The sequence below is a fragment of the Balearica regulorum genome, chromosome 12, assembly GCF_011004875.1.
Source record: "Balearica regulorum gibbericeps isolate bBalReg1 chromosome 12, bBalReg1.pri, whole genome shotgun sequence".
Lineage (NCBI taxonomy): Eukaryota > Metazoa > Chordata > Aves > Gruiformes > Gruidae > Balearica > Balearica regulorum.
Window position 1 is genome coordinate 3,055,804 of NC_046195.1, and position 15,739 is coordinate 3,071,542.

Below are 15,739 nucleotides of genomic sequence, written 5' to 3' on the forward strand. Positions count from 1 at the left end.
TCCAGGGGTCCTGGGCTTGCAGTGCTTTTAGGATTTTAGGAGTTATACTGCAGTATTAGAAAGGCACAGCTCTCCAGGACTGTCATGCAGCTCACCCCAGACAGTGACCACGCGCTGCTGGAGCCCGCCTGTGAGTCACTGCCCCCTTGTTCAACACCGGCACGATTACGCACCGCTGAATACGCAGCAAAATGAAAATAAGTGTTCAAATGCCAATGGCATGTACTACATTTATAACCCACCAGAGGGGGTGACAGCAGCACAACTATAGGTCTAAACCTTTTATTACACACTCGGCGCTGCTCACGCCGCCCGTTTTATCCAGGAATTAACCAAATTACTCAGCAATGCTTTTATTCTCCTCTGCGCGAGGGACTGAGCGTGGGTGTGCGTGCGTGGGGCTGGAGAGGCAGAGCCCATGAGTCCTGTGCAGGAGGCACTCCCAGCGCTGCCGTGACTTGCCGGCACACACAGCATCCCTGTGCGTCCAGCAAGACCCCTTGCGTGCCTGCAAGCGGAGCTGCCTGCCTTCCCGGACTGCAGTATGGGAGCTGATGGACCGGGACCATGTGCTAGAGGTCAGCCTACAACGGGATCCGCTCCCCGTTTCACCCTGGTGTAGGTATGCAAAGGAGCAACATCCCAGTGGTTGACCTGGAGGTGGACGCAGGCTGCTGACGTGGAGATGGGGTGTGTAAATCCTGTGGGATTAGAAGATCTACAAGACAGCTTTAGCTTTCTCTTGGTGGTTTCTGTGGCTTTTCTCGAGAGGAGGCAGCATTGCCATGTGGGAGACACTCCGGGCAGGACGCTGCAGGACTTCCATCAGTGGTGGTTTTATAATTAGCCGGTCTTGGCTGCTTTATCACAACAGCACCAAAGACTTTCAGCGCGATGGCTGCTGACTTATGGAGGTCCTTCAACTGGCTGCTTCAGGCCTGCAATTTCCAAAGTGTTCGTGTTGCCTCTGCAAGCATCTTACCGTTATTTAACCCAAACGGATCGGCTCTGGGCTTTACAAAATGCATTTGCTGCTCCTAAAGATTTTTTAACGTCTTTCGACCTGGATTGGGTCCGTTCCAAACTCTGAAAAATTGCAAGCCCCTGCAGATGCTTTCGTGCCCTTGAAGACAAGTGCTGCAGACTTGAGAAACTCCCTGGGGAGCCCACGCACTTTGGAGAGGTTCAAGAGTCCATGGCAAATAACTCCAAAATTAACCATGCAGTCCTCCCCCAAGTCCTCAAAGGCACTAGTTCAGATGAATAAAATAAATTTGGAGTTAATAGACCACATTGAATTTAAAATATGACATTCCAGAAAAGGGGGAGGGAGGATAGAAGGCTTTTCCAATAGTGAGAAACTTTCCATATTTCAAACCTTCTTATCTCCCCAATGCCTTAACTGATTAATTGAAGACTCTCTCAAATAATTATTTTCCAGAATAGAGAACTCTTTAGTGGACAGATTTTTTTTAAAATATTTTTTTAAGAAGCACTAGGGAGAAACAAAATTAGGCTTGTAAGGAGAATGAGTTACATCCTTAAGCTGGACATTGCTCGTGTGGTTCCACAGTACTGCTGCAAGACAATCACCCATTCTCCCATGCTCTGCCGCTCACCTTAATAACTCTCCCAGGATTTGATGTAATGGTTTACATAACCTTTCTGAAGCATCCTGAATTCTGATGCATCCAGCACTTAAATGTGACATTGAGTCAACTCCAAAGTGCTTCTTTACAGCTGGGTGACGCTGCTTGGGGCTAGCCGATACGATGAATGAAAAGTTTCACTTACCAAGCTGAAGTGGTCATAACTTTTTAACGGCTGAGCTGTGTGGCTGGAACAAATCTCAGGGTTTCAAACCCTGAGCCGGGGGTGTGTTTGCCTCCCTGTGCTGCCTGTGGATGTGTGTAGTACCGGGGTTGATCCAGAGCAGCAGCTACGTACTTGGATTCACTTCACAAGACTGCATGTGGCCCCTCTGTAGGTACCTGCCTCCGAGCCCGCTGGCTGGATGACATTTATAGTCGGCGGGGAGAAAAAGGGCACGTCCAGGCACAATTCATCTGACCTTTCTCAGGCAGCCACCTTAGAAAGAGATTAATCCTGCCCCAGAGAGGTCTTTTCTCTCCATTAGCGATACGGCAGTTCATCTGGCTCGTTCATGGACGCAGGCTGCGTTTGGGCAGATGGATCCTCTCTGGCTCCCTTTCGGGCTGTAGGATTTAGGTACCTGCATGCCCCGTGCGCGGCACTCGGCTTGTGCGCCGGGGAAGACGCCGTGCTCCTTCCCGGGGCACTGTGCAGAATGCGCGTGTGGGAGATGGGCAGCCTTGGCTCCCCAGCACCCTCCCAGCTTCCATCCTGCCTCCCTAGCACCCTCCCAGCACCCTCCCCAGCTGGGGTTCTGGCACGTGGCGTTCGCCAGCCTAACCAAAGGCACAGGCTGAGAGGGTAGAGATAAAGATAGCCATTTTCTGATATCTGGGACTGATTCTGCAGTCTTCAAAATCCTGCAGTAATTTCTGGTGTTGATTATATATGTAAATCTGTATCTATAATAGTCTCTTTCATATATGTCTGTGTATATATACGCACACACATGTAGATGTGTGTATATCTAACATATGTGCTCTCAACCCACACAACATATGCGGCTCTGAAAGCCGCCGGAGCGTGCGCATTTCTCAACCCCATCCTGCGTGGCACCCACGGAGTGAAGCAGGGTGACGCGCCTGCCCGCACCAGCCTCACCGCTCGTCCGGACGTGGCGTTGTCCTCCCTTATCCTTCCAGCCGGGATTTTTTTGACCGCTGTCCCCCCAAAAGGCGTGCAGTGTGGCGGCAACCCTCCTGCGCTCCCCAGGGTCCTCAGAGTTTGGGCTTTTGCTGGGGAGGACAAGGCTTGTGAGGAGCCTTGCCTTGTACCAGGCTCCCAGTGCTTCTCTGTGGCTCATTCATTAGTTTGTGTGTCTTAATAAATCAGATTGGCTTTCTGCCAGCAGGCATTAACTCAGGCTGGATTTGTTGGGAAGGGGAAAGCACTTTGGGACTTGGCGGGAGCTGGTGCCCCTGGAAAGGACGTCTGTGTCCCGGGCACACACAAGACCTCACCCCACAGCGCTTGGTGCTTGTGCTACTCCAAATTCTGGGCCAAAATCACTCGGTGAAGGGGCTTTCGGGCAGCAACATTGTCCCTTTTGCCCTGGTGTGAGACCCAGGCTGCAGAGTGTCCCCAGGCCAGTGTCCAGCGCCGGCACAAGTGTCCGTGGCAGTGAAGGTGGCAGTGGGGGTGGCTGGAGTTGCCCGAGCACAGAGCTCCGGGTCTGCAGGGTGAGCGGGCTCTCTGGGGTGCCACCGGCTGCACAACCCTCAAATCCCACAGCAGTCAGAGGTGCAGCCTGGCCCTTTTCCCCGTCTCTAGAAAGGTCATCGTGCCTCCCAGCTTCTTCTCTTCACCGGCGTGGGTACGTACACCAGACAGCCGAGCGCGGGCCTGTCGCTGTAATGCTGCTAGTGGTAGCATGGCCAATCACAGTTAAGCAACATGATTCAACTTTGTAATTTCCAGCAGTAGCATGTTCAGAAATAGTCCGGAGGAGCAGATCTGACGGAGGCACGCATCTGCGGGAGCCGCGGGGATGGGGAGGCAGGGCGCGCACATCTGATAAGTTGGTCTCTCAGCTGGCTGTGAACGGAGCATGTCTTGCAAAAGAGCAAGAAGCAAAGCAGGGAGGGGAGGAAAGGGCAGGTCTAAGGAAATTTCAGGTGCACAGCTGAGAAAGACCCTTTCCTTAAAAGAGCTGTTGGTGTTGATGACATTACTAGTGTCACTGATGGAGAAATTCAATCACTTCCAATGAGGGAAAAATAATTGTCTTTTGAGGTACAGTAGGTTGTTGTCATTTTCCTGTGACACACTCCATCAACTTTCAATTTCTAGCAGAAAAGCCCTTCGTTCTTGCTCGGGCCTCTCTAATCCATTGCGGTGAGCATTCATGGCAGACATGGCATGGGCTGGGTGAGTCGTCTGGGAAGAGAAACACCCAAATTGTACCAAAATGAGAGCATCACCCAGACCCTGCTGAGGTGGGGAAGGTGCCAGAGCGGGGAAACCAGCTCGGGTCGGCAGTCGCTGAAATCTCTCGTCTCCCTGAGCCCCAGGTTCTGTGAAACAAGGAAAACAGTATGGTGAGGGGCTCACATAGTTTGGGTGGTGGGGTTTGGGGTGACCCCCGGCACCGGTGTCCCAGGTGGGTTGGGCACAGGGAGGCTCAAAGCCTCTGGGGCTGGAGGATGCAGGTTTGGCTCCGTCGTCCCCTCTGGTACAGGTGGTGGTAGGGAGGGCAGGAGAGAGGAGAGGAAGAGGAGAAGTGCGCAGCGTGACTCAGAGCAGAGGTGTGCATTCAGGAGAGCCAGAGCTCGGTACGAAACGCTTCCCTGCCACTGGGTGAAATAAGAGGTGATTAGCAACGTATCCTGGCATCCCAGCCACGGAGCCTTCTCCTCAGGCATTTAAAGAGGAAATATATATTTAAAAATACTGCTCTAACAGAGAGAGGTAATGATGTGTTTCAAGGCAGAGATGGTATCATTCATAAAGCCCGTGCTGCTTAATTATACCAGCACCATTTAGGAGAGGAATGATTTCCCAGTGAGTTTCTGGTTTGTTTTCCCTCTGTCCCGCTGTATCTCGCCACGGCTCCAGCTGTTTGTCAGGCTCTTTGGTATCTCCTGTGCCAGCCGCCCAGAGAGGCCCCAGAGGCTCAGGGTGGGCAGCACCGTGCCACTGGGGTGATGCCATCCGATTCTGACCCAGGGTGGGGTAACAGGGGTGAGCAATGGGTCAGTGCCCCCTGTCCAGACTAGTTGATCCTATTTCCCTGCTGTCCTGGGCCACTAACTGTACATCCAGTATTCCCATGGTCTGGGGAAGTTCTGCTGCCGTGCGAGATGAAGGACGCTGTCTGCATTAGGCACATAGCTGTGCTGCCCTTTCTGGGGGCTCCTTGGGGACCCCGATATTTTTCTAGCAGGCTTTTCCCTGATACATCACTGTCCTTGTGCAGATGTGTGCCTGCTCGCCCCTGCGCCTGCTGCCAGCTCCGCCGCTCACCTGCCCCGCAGACTAGGGCTCTCCCTTCCAGAGAGGAGCGTTTCACACTGCTTTTAACCAGCCTTACCTCGTGGTGCTTTCCTGTCGCCTGTCACATCTATCCTGACGTTATTTGGGTAGGAGCAGAGGGGTGGGAGTTTAGAGAGGGGAAATGGTGCTTTTTTTTTTTTTTTTTTTCATTTTTTGCATTCATAAGACATTTCAAGTGACACACACAGACAATAATGTATCACTCAGCTTGAGTACAGCTTGAATCGTTTAAAAATATGCTCCTGAACTTTCCACCCCTGTTCATGCACAGGCACCATCCCTTTGGGGTCTGCACTTTGGCAAGAACAAGCAAGGAGTTAAGCAGCTCGGCAAGGCGAGCTATTTATGGATGTTGCAAGCTCCCTGCTCTTCTCCGATACCCCATTCAATCCTTTAATTATCTGCAGTTGTTTCATGCTGTGTCTCACCGCACGCTCGCTGGGGGAAACCGCTGGGGCTTTGCCAGTCGATGGGGAGGGGAGTGGGAAGGGGGAAGACTCTGTCACACGCGCTGACACAGCCTAGGAAAATAAGGGACGCTGCGAGGTTGCTTATCTGGGGGCTCTGAGGGCTGCAGGGAGACCAGGGCATGGCCATGGGACCTTCTGGGAAAAGGAAGCAGACCTTATCGCAGCAACACCTCCAGTGGGAGTTGCCTGCGAGAGAGGATGTAGGAAAAGAAGGTGGGAAGAGACTTCCCACATCCCTGGGTTCAGTCCCCTGCATTCCCAAGCCCTCCCCACGAAATGTAGCCCAGAAGCTGCAAAGCGTAACATGCGAGAGGGAAGAAGGCAGTAGGGACCACGTAGCTTGCCAGCCTCTGACGTTGCTGCCCTCCAGACAGCACTGTTTCTCTACAACACTGCCAGTTTTGGAGAAGAGAGCAGCCGTTGCCAGGACTCTGCGCCTCTTGTTGTTCCCCTGGCACGCCCGCCCAGCTGCAGACTTGTTCCAGGGTAACATGAAAGCTACCCCTTCCACCTCCCTAAGCCCCCTGCGAAGATGCTGCTCCAGCATCCTAAGATTTTTAGTTAATCCACTAATAGTCTTTGAGTAAGTCGGCCAAACAAGGAAGAGATGAGAATAATCTCCAGCGCCTGGAGCTGCATAGCTGTTAACGAAACCAGATCTTCGAGTATCCTCTGTACCACAGCCTGCACCCCACCTCGCTGAGTGTTTCGTGCTCCCAAAACCCACTCTCAGCACCTTTTCTGGCGCTTATGAACTGTGACAGGATGGTGTGGGGGAGGCCAGCCAGGACCAGGCATGTGGGACTGTTATCTTCTGGACCTGTATCTACCCACGTCTCTCCTCCTTCCTCCAGCCCACTGCCTTGCACTTCCCTTCTGGCTTATCCCAGCCAGCACCAGTGATCCTGGGAGACGCCTGGGTCCCTTTTCCCATGCGAGCTCTGGCCCAGCTCTGCGCAGGGATGGCTTCTGGGCTCCTCATCTCCCCACGCTCTCCCCAACTGCCCTGAGGGTACCCCACACATTACACCCCTGGGAACGGTGCCCATACCCAAGAGCTTTTACAGACACGCACACGTCCACGTGGGTGAATTACCTGGCCTGTGCCTCTCCTGGCATCTGGGCTCTTCCAGCCTTCTGCTCTGCTCCCAGCCTGCTCCCAAGCCCATCAGCAGGGCAGGGAGGCCACGGCCAAGCCCCTGCATGGTCCCAACAGGCAGCACACATCCAGCTCCATCTGCCACGGCAGCCGGAGGCACGGGCAGCCCCTGCACCGCACACCTGGGCTCGGGAGCAAGCCCGCGTGCCTCCGGCTGCTCTGCCTGTGGGAAGTGGGGCCGAGCCACCGGTGCCCCTCCAGCTGCGCAGGAGCTTGGCTGGACCGTGGAATTTCGTAGGAAATGTCTCTGTGTTTAAAGCGTTCTTTCAGGTGGAGACATCGCTTTTTAAAAATGGCTGGGTACTGCAGATGTCAGGGGTTTTATTCTTAATAATCATAACAAGATGTAGGGGAGTTCTTCCCTCCCTCTCTCTGCTTTCTTCATGGCATCTGCGCTCTGGTTCAGCTCTGGCGGGCCCTGGGTAAAGGCGGGACCCCGCAGCCCCTGCACATGGAGGGTTAGACGCTGGAAGGGCCTCTCTGTATGGACCCCGTGTGGCAGGAATTTGGGGCTCAGCCCCCACGAAAGCGGGGGGCCTCTTCCCCTGGAAGCCCAGTTCTGGTGGGTGCTGATGGGGCACCGGAGGCAATTGCCATGAAGCCCCCTCGAGCCCTGGTGGGGACCTGGCTGTGGAGTTGGGAGCTCTGCCAGGAGACAGAGGCTCCCTCTCCTTCCCCAGCTCCACTCTGCATGAGTTTGCTGTATTCTCACCTGATTAGCGGATTTGAAATACAGCCTTTGGCTTTGAGACCCAAAATAGATGTTAGGTTGTCTTTACTCTGCTGGAGGCTCCTTAGTATGTAAATCCCTCCCCAACATGGTCAGTGCAGCACCGCCGGGATCCCAGCTTTGCAGGAGATCCCCACTCAGTCTCTGGAACGGCAGTGTCCCGCTGAGCAAGGACAGCATGCTCTCCTCCACCGGGCTTCCCTGGCCCTGCTTGCAGCCGTGGCACAGTTCCCCTTATGCCACCGTTCTCCCCTGTGACGGGCACGGAGGGGGCCCACGCAGCGGTGTTAGGGAGGGTGTTTTGCTGGGGGGGAGCAGCATCCCCCATCCACCACCACCCTCTTTGTCCCCCGGCTCTCCATGGGACCCAACAGGTTTCCAGGGAGAAATCAGGGCCAGCGGGCAGTGACATTTGTTTTGTCACTTATGCTGTCATCACCAAAACCAAGGAAAAAATAGCTGCCTCTAGGGGTGAGCTGGGCCCTATGACATTCGCTTCATCTTATGGCAACTGATGCATCCAGCAGCATCCCCAGAAACTACGCGCTCCGCCGGGATAAATAAGCTCCGTGCTGCCACCAAAGCCGCGGCAGCAGAGCTGCCTCCCAGGCCATCCTGGTGCTGGTGGCCCACCACGCTGGGGACCCACCGGGCACAGGGCAGGACCTCTCCCGGGGGTCAGGGACACCCCATGCCGTAGCAGCCACCTGCTCTCCACAAACTATTGGCTCTGCGGAGAGCAGGGAGCGGGTGTTCATTAAGTGACACTAATTGCTTGATACTTTTGCAGCGTTTCCTACCTTGTGAAGATTGAGTCAAAAACCAGCGCCCTGAGGAACCGCCTCTATTAAACTGATGTTCATTAGAGCTGACTTTGCTCTACCTCATTAGGCTTCTGTAATTGAAGGAGTTAATTGATTATCAATAGTTTCAGTTCCCTCTTCCCATGCCCGCCAGGCCCTGCCGGGTCTTCTTCAGGGTCCACCATTCATCATGTGGCTTAAATGCACCTCGCTGCTGGCAGTCACGGACTGAAACGGTTGGTCCATGCATCCCTGTCTCTGCACCGTGCTGTGGCCGTCGGGATGCTGGCGCTGACGGCTTCACTGCAGCAACGTTTTCTGTGTGGGTCCTTTGCATTGCAGCACATTCACCCTGATTTGGCACTAGCTGCTCTAAACTCTGTTTAAAATACTTTTGATGGCTCCCCTTTCCGTATCTGTTTTTTTTAATGCATATGTATTATATTTGGAGAGGGTGCGTGTGGGGGTTCATCTCTTCAGTGACTCTCTCATGGGTGTGAAAGCAGAGCCTCCGAACCAGCTGCTTCCCGAGCGCAGGCTTGCTCTGCCTTGGCGGCGGCGTTCGCTATGCCCCGTCCCGCAGCACAGGGGTGGGGGGCACAGCCTGCGCGGGGGGCCCAGCCGGCCGGCGGAGGCTGCGTGGGTGTGCTTGCGTGCTGGTTTTCCTGTGCGCGGGCGCTCTGGCTGACTCCCTCGCACAGACACGTGCTGCCTGACTCAGTCGCACGTCTGCTGTTTTTAGAGGCGGCCTTCTAACACCCTGCCTCGCTCAGCAAAAAATCAGGTTGATGCTGTGCTTCCCCCAGCCAGTCTGAAACCAAATCCCCTGCGCTCAGGAGCAGCCATCAGGCTTCGCACCCTGGCCCTGGTCTGCTGGAAAACTGGACAGACGTGGCTATTGCACGGTGAGAGGACCCCCAGGCAGGGACACGTCTGTGCTCAGCCCTCCTGCCATGGAAATCTCTGCCTCCTGCCCTGTCCTGCCCTCGGGGTCCACCTTTCATGTTCGCCCTCCCTCTGGGAGCAGGGCACCCAGAGCATCTTCGGGTACCCCCAGGAGCTAACACCCCATTGCTGCATCCAAGCAGAGGACCGCAGGTGACATGAAGATGCCACAGCCTGTTTCTCTGCAGCCAGTGTTTCTGATTTGCCCTGGGACTTCAGGTTTTTTAGGCAAACGCCACCGTTCTGCCCCAGCCCAGGGTCTGCGCGGCGCCGCAGATGGCAGCAGAGACGGCGAGAGGGGAGATAGACAAGGCAAGAGGAAACTGTTGCTCCCCACCTTCGTTAGTTTTAACTAACGAGCTGTTTATAGAAGCGACATGACACCTGCTTTCCTCTTTATAAATTCAATAATTTATGAAAGGTATTAAAGGCAAAACAGCCTCCCGGATAAAGCCTGTGATGCGTGCACTCTGGGTATTAGCCAAACGGGACAATGAGCTACACTTGAATAACACACGAAGATATTTACCCTCTCCCTCTATAAATTATTAAGGGGCTTTTTGCACATAATTACACGAGCTTTTATGTTTCTCACTCCCTGCTTTTAATCCTTTTTGGAAAGGCGCCAGTCACTTATGACAGGAGCAAACAGTGAACGTTACGGCTGGGTTTAGGATCCCTGCAGATGAAGGCGTTGCAGGAGAGGGCACCGGCTTGAGCCCACCCTGCTCGGCAGGCACCGAGGCCGGGGCTCTCCCCGCACACCGCTGCAGGGAAGGGAAATCAAAAGGTGCAAATCGTAGGGGACCGGGCCAGGGTTTGGCTCCGGCGCGAGGTGCTCTTCCTTATCGGCACGGGTTCATGGAGGTGGCCGTGGGAAAGTGCAAACCAGGCTCCAGTGTTTTAATTGCTCTCCAGCCGTGCATGTAAATCAATGATATGCAGGTGTAATTGGGCGTGCAAATGTCACTAGGCGGCTGTTTACATGTGCAGCGTACATTAGGGGAGCGTGTATGTGTGCAAAGAAACACTAAGGACATTAGTAATAATTACACTTCCAAGGGTGTCCAGGTGCTGGGTCTGCCACCTCTGTTTCTCCAGCTCTGGCCTTCAGGGAGCAGAGCTCCCTCCTCACCCTGCCCCGTGCCAGACTCCCCTTCCCCAGCCGATGCTGTTTGCTCCCCCACCTCTGCCTAGCCTCCAGCGCAGCTTAGCTCCCTGCCCTGCTCCCCAGCATTGCCTTTCCCTGCGCCAGGCAGGCTGCAGCCCCAGCTGAGGCATGCCTGTCTCTGCCTGGCACACCAGGCAGGGGCCAAACCTCTTTTAAACATTAAGGTGAGGAGCCCGTTTCATCCCCTCCAGGCACCCTGACCCCTTTCCGTTAGTTGCCAAGCATTTGTGATTCAGCCCCAGCGGGAAGTCTCCCACACCACCTTCCCGTCCTCCTTGTCCAACACAGCCTTTTCTTTTTCTGCGTGGGCATTTGACACGACTCTCATGTCCTCCACGCTCACCGCAGTCTCCAGGCCCTCTCTCCTTTGTGAAAAGATCTTTAATCATTGTTCTTTGTCCCATTGTGCGGCTCCTGTTCTTACACCAAGCTGTTAAAAAGCTGTCACTGTCATAACTTCCTTGTCCCAGAAATTATCTTTCATCTCCTGGATGTGGGCTACAATAGACACTGAGGTGCTTGATATTATTAATACCTCTGTATATGTGTCAATGAGCTTAAGAATTTAATGGAGCCTTTTCCCTCAGCCTTTCACACAGCGTGTTTGGGCTGCTTGACAGAGCAGTCAAGTAATCAGACACTTGAGTCAGGCTGACGTTAGGACATGTGGCCTCTCTCCGCGGCAGAGCGTTTCATAGCGAGGCCTAATTTCCGCACCCTGAGCTCGAACAGGACGGGGTGTTGGCGGTGCCCCGGCAGAGACCTGGGTGAGCTGAGCTGGGGCAGCCCCTGTGCAGCAGCGCTGGCACCAGCAGCTCATCTCCCCTTCAGCAGCGCCTGCGTGAGCAGGGCTACAGAAAGGCTTTTTTCTCCACTTTCTACCTGTTCTGTGGAGCATCACGGAGGTCGTGATGATTGGAGATGGGCAAGGCATGAGCACGGCATCTCCTGCCTCTCACCGTGCTTCAGCTGAGCAGAGATGCCTGGAGATGGGCTCGGCCATATGTCTGCTGCCGGAGGGGCTGCAGCCTCCCAGTGAGCGTGGCTGTGTGTGGGGACGGCGGTGGGATTGCCCTCAATGGCCTGCACAGCCCGAGCCCGTGTCAGCGGTGACGTTGCGTGGCTCTGGCCACAGATGTCCCAAGTGGGCGGCTGGTGGTCGAGGCATTTTTGGTACATCGCCTCCTTCTGCTCCAAATCAATCAGCTGACCAGGGCAAGGAGCAGTACAAGACAGTACAGAGAGAAACCGTTATGATAATACTTGATAACGATCCTCAATTTCACTCAGGAGCAGCCATACAATGCAGGATTTGGACTCCCTCCAGCTGATAATGAGAAGCCACTGGACTGACTCAGCCTGCTGTGAGGAGGCATCAGTACACATCCAGATGGCCGTGGGGATGGAGGAGCAGGAATATCCTGCGTTGCCCCTTCGTCCCACTCCCCCCACACACACCCTGAAATGTCACCACCTCCGAGGAAGAAAACACGCATGATCCGAGAGCACGTTTATCCCCTGGCTGCATCCGCAGGGGCCGGGTGCTCTCAGCTGTCCTCAGGAACAGGTCCTGCTGCCTGCAGAGCGGCGGCCCCGAGGTGGGCAGACGAGGTCTGTGCAAGGCAAACACGAGACATCCGTGTCACCTTTCCATCCCCATCCTGAGCAGCCAGGCTGCCTTCTCCAGGGACTGGTTAGTACTGGGCAGGAGCGAGGAGCCGGTTGCCGGCCAAGCCCCGGGGAAATGCAGGGCACCTTCCTCTCCGGGTGCGCAGACCCTCCCTCTGTCCTTGCTGACAAAGGGAGGAGGCTGGAGGGGCAGACAGCCGATCTGGCGTTCCCAGAGCTGGTGCTGGCAGTACTTCAAGGTGTGGTACATCTTATCTCAGCCTGGCATTTGCAAGTATTTTCTCAGCTCAGCTTGTTACGAAAAAAGTGTGAAAATCTGAAAGAAAAGGAACTATAATAATAATGGGAGTAATTAAAATCCATCTCCCTCCTGCCAGCTCAGCCCTTTCTGAACCCTTTGTGGGATTCCTGGACATGTGCGCCGAAACCAAGAGAGATGCTGCTGGGGAACATGAGAGCATGTCCCAGCTAGCCCCGTTGAGGGGCAGGTCTGCTCCCCGCTGCCCAGGCGGGAGGCTCGGTCCCTTGTGCGGTGTGCAGGTGTCACCTCTCAGGGAGGGAGCTCAGAGCAGGGATAAACTCTTGCCTCCTGCCAACAGAAGGGAACCATCTGCCACAGCCCGTTATCATCTGAGGATGGCAGTGGCAAAGAGCTGGAGCATCTGTCTGAGGGATGAGCCCCCGCAGATGGACACCCAAATGTTCTTGCCGCTCCCTGCAGGTTTTGAAGAGGAAAATGTTCGATGATGGCTTGCAAGTGGAGCTGCTCTCTGCAGTGTCCTCTGCAGCCTGGGGCTACAAAGAGGTCCGGACAGGGTAGTCACCCCTGAAGAGCCGGGATGCCCCTCGTTTCGTCACTCTGTGCTGCAAGAAGGAGGTGGACCCAGTTTGAGTGGGTCTTTGTGGCCTCCCACAACAGCTGGAGTTGGTCTCCACAGCATGGGGGAGGCCAGTAAAGGTGATGGGAGAGGGACAAAAAGCATGTCTGCTGCAAAGCTGGCAGCTGCAAGTAGATACTGGCTGTTAGTGGGGACAGGAGAGGGCAATACTTGCAGGGAGGTTTGAGTGCGTACTTCTGGCTGTCCCCAGCGCTCTGTCACCCGTGCTACAACACCTCGGGGACCTTAATAGTACGTTTTCCCTTGCCTTAAGTCTGAATGTCCCTCTACAAAAGCAGCCCTGCGTCGGGAACGGTAGCACCCAGTTATCCTGTTCTTTTTCCTCATGTCCCACTGATGCCCTTCTCCCAGGTGACGTTACAAACTTACCCCCTCTGAGCTGCATCACTGCTCCTCTTCAAGCGGGACCTTCACGTCAAGCATGTGTTAAGGGTGGGCTGCGTTACCGTCTGCATGCAGGATGGTCTCAGCCCTCGTTGTCGTTGTTTGTGGGGGCGAGATGCTGGCCAGTGGTGGCCTGTGAAAAGCTGGGGACACCCTGACAGGCCCAGGTAGATCTGTGCCTCTGGTGCTGTGTGGGGTGAGCCGTGCTGCTCGCTGCTCCCTGGGGGAAAGCGCCTTGGCCTCGCTGTCCCGATCACTCGCTCCAGTCCCAGGAGCTCACTGCCGCACCAGGGCTGCACAACAGCAATGTTTTGGGGCAAGAAGGGCACAAAGGATCTGCCAGCACAGAGCCTGCGATGACAGGTCGATAAAGGCGGAAATGTGGGAGCCTTTGGGACTTCTGGGCAGGGGCCAGCGCAGTTCCTCCTGCAGAGATCAGGGGGGTTTATTGCTGCTGGGACCTGCCTTTGCCCAAGGCATCCTTGGGGCTGGTGGGTAAGGAAGTGTTGCCCTTGAGGTGGGGTGAGAGTTTGTGGAGGAAGGGAAAAGCCCAAATGGCAGCACTGCTCCTTCAGGGTTGTAGCAAATCTTGGGGAGATTAGGTGTAACAGCTCCTCATAAACTCGGGTGCCATGGATAAGGGCGTTAGTGCTCCTGCACCCAGCTAGAAGAGCAGTTATCAAGTGATGCTTTCTTTTCACTGCGCTCTCCATCTTCCCCATTGCCTCGCCTCGCTACTGGCCAAAATGCACCACCGTAGTAGCTGGCAGAGCAAACCAGGGCTCTGCTCCGCTGCCGCGCCCGGTGCACCCGTGCTGCTCTCGCCTCTCCTGCTGCGCCGCTCCCTCCGCCCGCCCAAATCAGAAATCGCACGCAGAGGTTGCAGAAAAGGCAGGTTTTGCAGCGGACTTTTCTGTAGGAGAGGTGTACACAGATGCCGTCCTAGCCCAGAAGCTCGTCTCTGCTTCTGCACGCCAAGTCCCCTGTCCTCTGCCGCTCACTGCGCCGCTGGGGTGGGGACAGCCGTCGGAGCTGAGGTGGGAAAGACGGTCTTGGAAGGCCCCCTGCTTCCAGGCAGCATATAGCATCGCTCTCACACGGCCACCAGCGCCGCTTGCATGGTGTATTTGCTGTATCTGTGTGGAAGGGCTGAGGTGAACTTTCCCTCTCTCACACCAGACAATGCCGGGAATTATTCTGGAGTGTTATTATTGAATACGTGGTGCCCTGCACTTTAGTGGGCCTTTAACCATGGGGGGGGGGAGGCCTTAAAAAACGGCATTCAGAGCTCTTAGCCTGTCTTTTGTCCTCTGTTTGTTTTTTTCTGGCCGCATTCAGATTGCTGGCTTTGTCTGTGTTTGTGAAGTGCTATTAACATCGATGGCATCGCTGAAATAGCCATAATAATAAGAGACATCGATCTGCGCTGAGTAAAGGTCTGAGGACCACTGAGAGGGGCCAGGCTGAATTTCCTTGAAGTCGGGAGCAGAGTGCGCATGCATGCACACACGTGCTCTCAGCCCCCCCCCCGTGTTTCTTGCCACGAAGATCCTTTGCCCAAGCCCACGCAGGGCTGCACGCCTGACGGGCACCCACCCTCCCAGCCGAGCCGGGGTCTGCGCAGCAGTGCCAAGCGGGAGCAGGGAGCTGGAGCGATTCAGCCCTCAGCTGGCGAGCTCACGGTGCCTACCCTTTGTTTATTCCTGCTCCGCTCAGAAGCTCGCGTGTGCCGAGCAGGAGGATAACGAGCTCCACTACGGGCTCCGGGGAGGCGGCAGCCTGACTCAGCGTGGAGGGGGGCTTGCGCCGCCCTGGGTTTGCTTGTAGCCCACTGCAGGGGCATGAGCTTGGGACAGTGGCTGGGCTTCCATGTCCATGGCAGGCACGCGTGGGCATTGGGCCCGGCTCTGGCACCCTGCCCACCGGCCGCCCTGCAGGCTGGGGGGGACGCCATCCCACAGGAGAGGCCTGGGCCGGGCACGCAGCTCCACTTTCAGAGGGAGGAAGGAAGGCCTGCCCAGAGGGATGCTCTGCATGGGAATCTCCACCCCTGGGCTTAGTTAAACGACTGGTGGAGGAAGGCCAAGCCATCGTCTTCCTCAACAGCTCCCACTGGCTGAAAGAGCTGTCCAAGAGAAGACTCGTGGGACGCAGAGAGGGACTCCCGCAGAGCTTCCAGCCCCAACCCATGCCAACACAGAGGGCCCTGGTGCAGCTGCCTTGGGTCTTCCTTGGCCCATGGCTGGCCAGGCTGCGGGAACAGCTGGGTAGAATCAGGAGAGAGTGGGAATCACCCCAGGAGAGCCCTGCCAAGAGGAAGCAGGAGGGGAAAGTGCACATTAGAAGCAAAGTTTGTGTCCATTACTGCTAGAGAAATCAGCCTCTGCTGGAAGAGCCAGCGCTG

The 15,739-nt window shown here is 55.5% G+C and overlaps 1 protein-coding gene across 3 annotated transcripts in view; it reads left to right on the forward strand.

Annotated features, from left to right (window-relative positions):
* The window catches only part of LINGO1 (leucine rich repeat and Ig domain containing 1), a 159,932-nt gene that overhangs the window by 124,219 nt on the left and 19,974 nt on the right, over nt 1-15,739 (forward strand). The gene's annotated exons all lie outside the window — the stretch shown is intronic.